Raw genomic sequence first — 5976 nt, 5'->3', positions numbered from 1 at the left:
GGGGGTTTTGGGGGGTTAATTTAGGTGTTTCATATATTGTGTTAGCTAGTTATAATTAATAGAGAGAAGTTTCCTCTGTTATGTCCGTGCTTGGTCGACGCTACGTACTATACATACGTATATAGAGAGGACTAGACACGCTAGCTAGCTAGTAAGCAAATGAAGGAAACAGAAGATCATCATGAACATATATGCATATATATAGAGAGAAGTGATATCGACCACCTCTCCTTCTCCGAGAGATTGGTCAAACAACAAGTTCTCGTATATCTATCTGACACTACCGGCTACATATATACGATAATTATCTCTTACAAATATAATCATACGGACTCAGGGTCCACATAGAATTCTCCGTCTTCAGGGATCACGTGGTCAAGAAAGAATGCCGCCAATTCCTCTTGAATTGCTCGCATGCGAGCTGGTGCTAGGAGTTCATCCCGCTTCTGAAACATCTAATTTGAAGAAGGGGGTCAATACATATATATATGAATGAATGAAACTCAACACAAATGATGGTAATAAAATAAAATTGTGAATGTTGTTATTTACGTACTTCATATTGTTCGTTAGAGTACCCACCCCGCTCACAGCTTGTGTGGCGGATGGACTCGCAGATGTAGTATCCACAGAAATCATTCCCTTGTTCCTGCCACAACCACTTTACAAGAAATAGAGGTCAATCAAACTGATAAGCAAGAATGCTAAATGGTATTGATGAAACTAGCGCTTGAATCACTAGGAGATGCGCGGAACATGCTACTATAGTACTTACTTTCGGGTGTCTAAATTCCAGCTCCTTCGGCAGTCCCGGAACTGTTTTGGTGAATTTTCTCCAAACCCTGCCGGACAAAGAAAACAATTACTTGATATCAGGAAATGAAGAAAGTTGCTGATATGGTGGATAATGATCGATTTAACTTACTTCTTGAGGATTTCAGTCATGTCCGCATACTCCTTGGGATCTTTTCGTTTAGAGTCCAAGACAGTTACTACTCCCTGCTCAAGCTTAATCTCTAGGAGAATAAAGTGGAAACTGCACACACATGCATAATTCATGAATTACATTACTATAACCTTGACTAATATATAAGGGAAACCGAATACGCACAAGACAGTAACACTCACCTGAAGTTGTAAGGAAAGAGTATTATATCTTTGTTTTGATTTATTACGAACGATCGTAGCAAGCTAGCCTCGGTAGCTGCGGCATGAAGTTTAACCTGAGTTGCATCTATGAGATATGTGTTAATGAACCCAATATCACCGACTTGTCTTTTCTTCAATTCGGCGATCTTCAATCTGCATAATATAGTGAGGATGATTATAAATACATGCAATGAAAGAGCTAAGCTATATAGAGAAACTTAATGACAGAAGTAGTACTACTTACAGACAGTAGCAGGTGACCATTGTTTTATCGAGGGCCAATTGATTGAAAAACTGATAGCCTCAAATGGAACAGGCAACAGATCAATTCCAACGAGGTCATGCTCCTTTTTAACTTTCACATACAAAGTACTCCTCCCCCCAGAGTCTCTGCAGATTTTCAAGTACCAATCATGAAATCTTCGCATCATTGTTGATAGAGATCTTTCATCTTTGACGAGAGGCTTCCCGTACTCGTATCTTTGTATCTGCACCTCCATTGGTTCATAATGTACTTCGTCAGGCAGGTAATCTGCAAGATTGCTATAACCGGGCACCATCCTCGGATCATTATCGACGTTGTGGCTAGGCACCTTGAGCGGGGGGCATGATTGCTTCGCTTGTTCGCCGAGCTGGGCAATTTGTTTCCCATCTCGTCGTTCTTTCAGCCTTTGATCACTGACAGTACTTCCCGACCGCTCCGCTTCGGCAAATTCCTTTCCAATAATTCGGTCATAGTTTCCTTTCGGCGGATCAGACTTCAGTGGTTTTGTCAGGGCAGCCAGAGTGCGCTTCACTTTCACCCGATCTACCTTCTCCTCCGTAGGTGGATGTTTCTTTGCTTTCACCCCTTCAAAGAATTTCTTCACTTCTTCTCGCGCGATCTCGGCGTTCTCCTCCTGGGTCCTCTCGTATGGTAACTTCTCTGGAGTCTTCAGAGAAGGACTGAATCTGTATGTCCTCCCGCCTCTGGTTGTACTGCTAGACGCCGACCGAGCAGACGCAGCGGTTGTCTTCTTTACTTGCTTAAGAGGCGGAGGAGAAGGATTACGACGCGCCGGAGCAGCTAGAGCGGCGGTAGGTCTCTTCCGCCCTTGCTGACGAGGCGGAGAAGGAGGAGGCTGGCTGCTCGGGCGCGTCGGCGCAGGCGGAGAAGGAGGCGGAGTGCCGCCACGCGCCGGAGAAGGAGCCGGCCGAGGGCCCTGATCGTCACTCGCCGGAGGAGGAGGCGGTGGAGGCGGAGTGCCCTGACTCGCCGGAGGAGGAGGAGGAGGAGGCGGTGGCGTCCAGTTCGGAAGGTTGATGAGCTCCTTCCGCCATAGGCATGGAGACTTCAGAGCAGACCCCAGCCGAGTCTCCCCTTCACCGGTAGGGTGGTCAAGCTGGAGGTCCTCAAATCCCTCCGTTATCTCATCCACCATCACCCTAGCATATCCTTCTGGAATCGGCCGGCAGTGAAAAGTTGCGCTGGGTTCAGTAGCAAAAACAGAGCCAACAGCCGCCTTGACCTTCAAATTCATCCATTGCGTCATAAGGTGGCAATTTTGAGACTCCGTTATAGCATCCACGGGATAGCTCGCAGGAGCCGTCAAGGCATGCTCCGGCTGAAGCAGCTCGGTGGAAGCCACGCTGCTTCTGCGCTGAGATGGGAGGCTTCGGCAGTACGTTTTCTGCGATTTGCTTCTCGTTCCTCTATCGCGTCTACCCTTGCTTTCAGCGCCTGCATTTGGGTCTGCTGGACTTTTTTCCTCCTCTCATGGGATTTGTAACTGCCTACGTCCGGAAACCCAACCTTCCACGGAATGGAGCCTGGCGTGCCTCGTGTCCGTCCAGGGTGCTCAGGATTCCCGAGGGCCATTGTGAGCTCGTCGTTCTCTCTGTCTAGAAAGAACATCCCTTCCTGCGCTGCTTCGATATACTGCTTAAGCTTACTGACTGGTATGTCCATTTGATCGTTCGTCCAAATGCACTTCCCTGTTACAGGGTCCAGTGTTCCGCCAGCCCCGAAGAACCAAGTCCGGCAAGGTCTGGCCAGTTAATTGTCTCTGGTTCGATCCCTTTATGAACCAGATCATTCTCAGTCTTGGACCACTTAGGCCGGGCTACGAGGTAGCCACCTGACCCCGTGCGATGGTGAAGCTTCTTCTTCGCAGCATTTTGCTTGTTTGTCGCCGACATCTTCTTACTCTTTTCCGATGTCTTGTGGGCCACAAATGCGGGCCAGTGATCTCTGATCTTCTCATATCTGCCCTTGAATTCTGGTGTCTCATTATTTTCGACAAACTTATTTAGCTCTTTCTTCCACCTCCTGAATAGTTCTACCATCCTCTTCAGAGCAAAAGACTTGATTAATTTCTCTTTAACTGGGTTCTCTGGATTATCCTCAGGCGGTAGGGTGAAATTTGACTTTAGCTCAGTCCAAAGATCATTTTTCTGCATATCATTGACATAAGAGACTTCAGGGTCTTCTCTAGCTGGCTTAAACCATTGCTGGATGCTTATCGGGATCTTGTCCCAACCAGAACCCCGCACTGAGCAACAAATGCGCTCTTTGTCCGGAGGGGTTCAATAGGTTGGCCGTCGGGCGCGATTGCTATGATCTCAAACTTTTCATCCAAGCTCAACTTTTTCTTCGGGCCTTGTCTCTTTACCGAAGTTGTGCTTGATCCGGAGGGCTAGAAAAAAGAACAAAGACTTAATTAATATGTGTACATACCAAAACAATGAATGCATCAATCAGCTAGTCAGCATAGGCTTAACTAATATATATACCTGGCCGGACTCGGTTCGGTCATCGGAGCCGTCATCACGGTCTCCTTCTTGCACCGGCATCGGGTCACCGGAGTCGTCCTCATGTTCTTCTTCTTGCACTGGCATTAGGTCACCGTAGCCAGCTTGTTCACCCTCTCCTTCCAGACCATCGGTTTCATTGAGAAACAACGAGATGGCATCACTTCCTTCTGCGATTATGTCCCTCAACAATGCTTCTTTTGTTACTTCGTCTAGGGCGGTGTCCATAGTTTCTACAAATATTTACAACATGGCAATTAATATTCAAACATGACAGATGGATATATTAGTGCCAAACGTAGAACTAGCTACCTAATCATAGTAAGCTATCGGGAGGGGGTATATATCGACAATGACGACACTACATCTATGTCCCTCGACGACCCTCGTTCCCGATAAAAAAAGAGGAAGAAGAAGAAAAATAAGAGGAGAAGAAAGAATAGAGGAGAAGATCTCCTCTATTCTTTCTTCTCCTTTTTTTCTTCTTCCTCTTCTTTTTTTATCCTCTTCTTCCTCTCATGTTCGATAGGATCGCCGAGGGGTCGGGAGGTTGCGTAGTGTCAAAGGATTCAACAAAACCATGTCTTCATCATTAGGCGAAAGTAACATGTGCATGATGGTACGAAGCTCTTCAAAGTTGTTCTGGAACGGACTCCCAGATAGGATAATCCGCCTTTTGGTACAAAGTTCAGCAAGAGCCTTCCGAATATCGCTATTTGGAAGGCCTTTGCTGAATTGGTACCAAAAGGTGGATTATTCTATCCGGGAATCCATTCCAGAACAACTTTGCAGAACTTCGTACCAACATGCCCTGGTTACTTCCGGCTAAAGAAGAAGAAGAAGAAGAAGAAGAAGAAGAAGAAGAAGAAGAAGAAGAAGAAGAAGAAGAAAAGAAGAAAAAAAAGAGGAGAAGAAGAAAGGAATAGTGGAGAAGAAGAGAAAATAGAAATTCTATTTTCTCTTCTTCTCCACTATTCCTTTCTTCTTCTCCTCTTCTTTTTCTTCTTTTTTCTTCTTCTTATTTATTTCTCCTCTTCTTTTCGGTAGAGGAAACCCTAAATAGCTAGCAAGTATCGTGGGTGTGAGATACATGTGGCCTTCGGTGTCGGACGCTACATCCACGTCCCACAATTGACGTGGGCGTCGAAGCCCGTGCCACTTGTGGGATGTGGGTGTAGTGTCCGACACTGACGGTACATGTATCTCACACCGACGATACTTTCTATTTAGGATTTCTCCTCTACCGCTCCTCGACCTCTCGACGACCCTCGTTCCCGATAAAATAAAGAGGAAGAAGAAGAAGAAAAGAAAGAATAGAGGAGAAGACTTCCTCTTCTTCCTCTCCTCTTCTTCTCCCTCTTCTTCCCCTTCTTCCTCGCCTCTCTCATGAATGTCCGACGTTCTCGACCCCCCCCATGTGTCGAAGAAAAAAAAGAAGAAAAAAAAGAAGAAAAAAAGAAGAAAAAAAAGAAGAGAAGAAGAAAGGAATAGAGGAGAAAAGAGAAAATAGAATATATATTCTAATTTTCTCTTCTTCTCCTCTATTCCTTTCTTCTTCTCCTCTTCCTTTTCTTCCTCTCCTTGTCTTCTCCTTCTTCTTCTCCTTCTACGAATAGTGTTCCTGAGTTAACCGGAGGGAGACATTAGTCATATTTTCTACGAATGTTCTATATACATACATCCATCAATATCATTCCATTATACATCTACATTATATATGAACAAAAAAATATCAAAATTCATCATTCTACAGTATATATGAACAAAAATTATAAACTTTCTCCCCAACTCATACATACATACACACATACATCTACATCATATCAATATTTTGCAAATTTGGAGCAGGGAAGGAAGGAGAGGATGGGCTACCTCTCCCGAAGGGATCGAAGAGGAGACGCGGGCGGCCGGCGTCGGGGGCGACGGCGACGAGGACGGGCTCGGGGTCGGCGAGGGCGAGGGCGACGGCGGGGCACGCTCGGCGGCGGCGGACGGCGGAGCTCGGGCCGGGGGCGCGCGGGGCAGGAGCTCGGGGGC

The sequence above is a fragment of the Triticum dicoccoides genome, chromosome 3A, assembly GCF_002162155.2.
Source record: "Triticum dicoccoides isolate Atlit2015 ecotype Zavitan chromosome 3A, WEW_v2.0, whole genome shotgun sequence".
Classification (NCBI taxonomy): Eukaryota; Viridiplantae; Streptophyta; class Magnoliopsida; order Poales; family Poaceae; genus Triticum; species Triticum dicoccoides.
Note: the sequence above shows the minus strand (reverse complement) of the source record.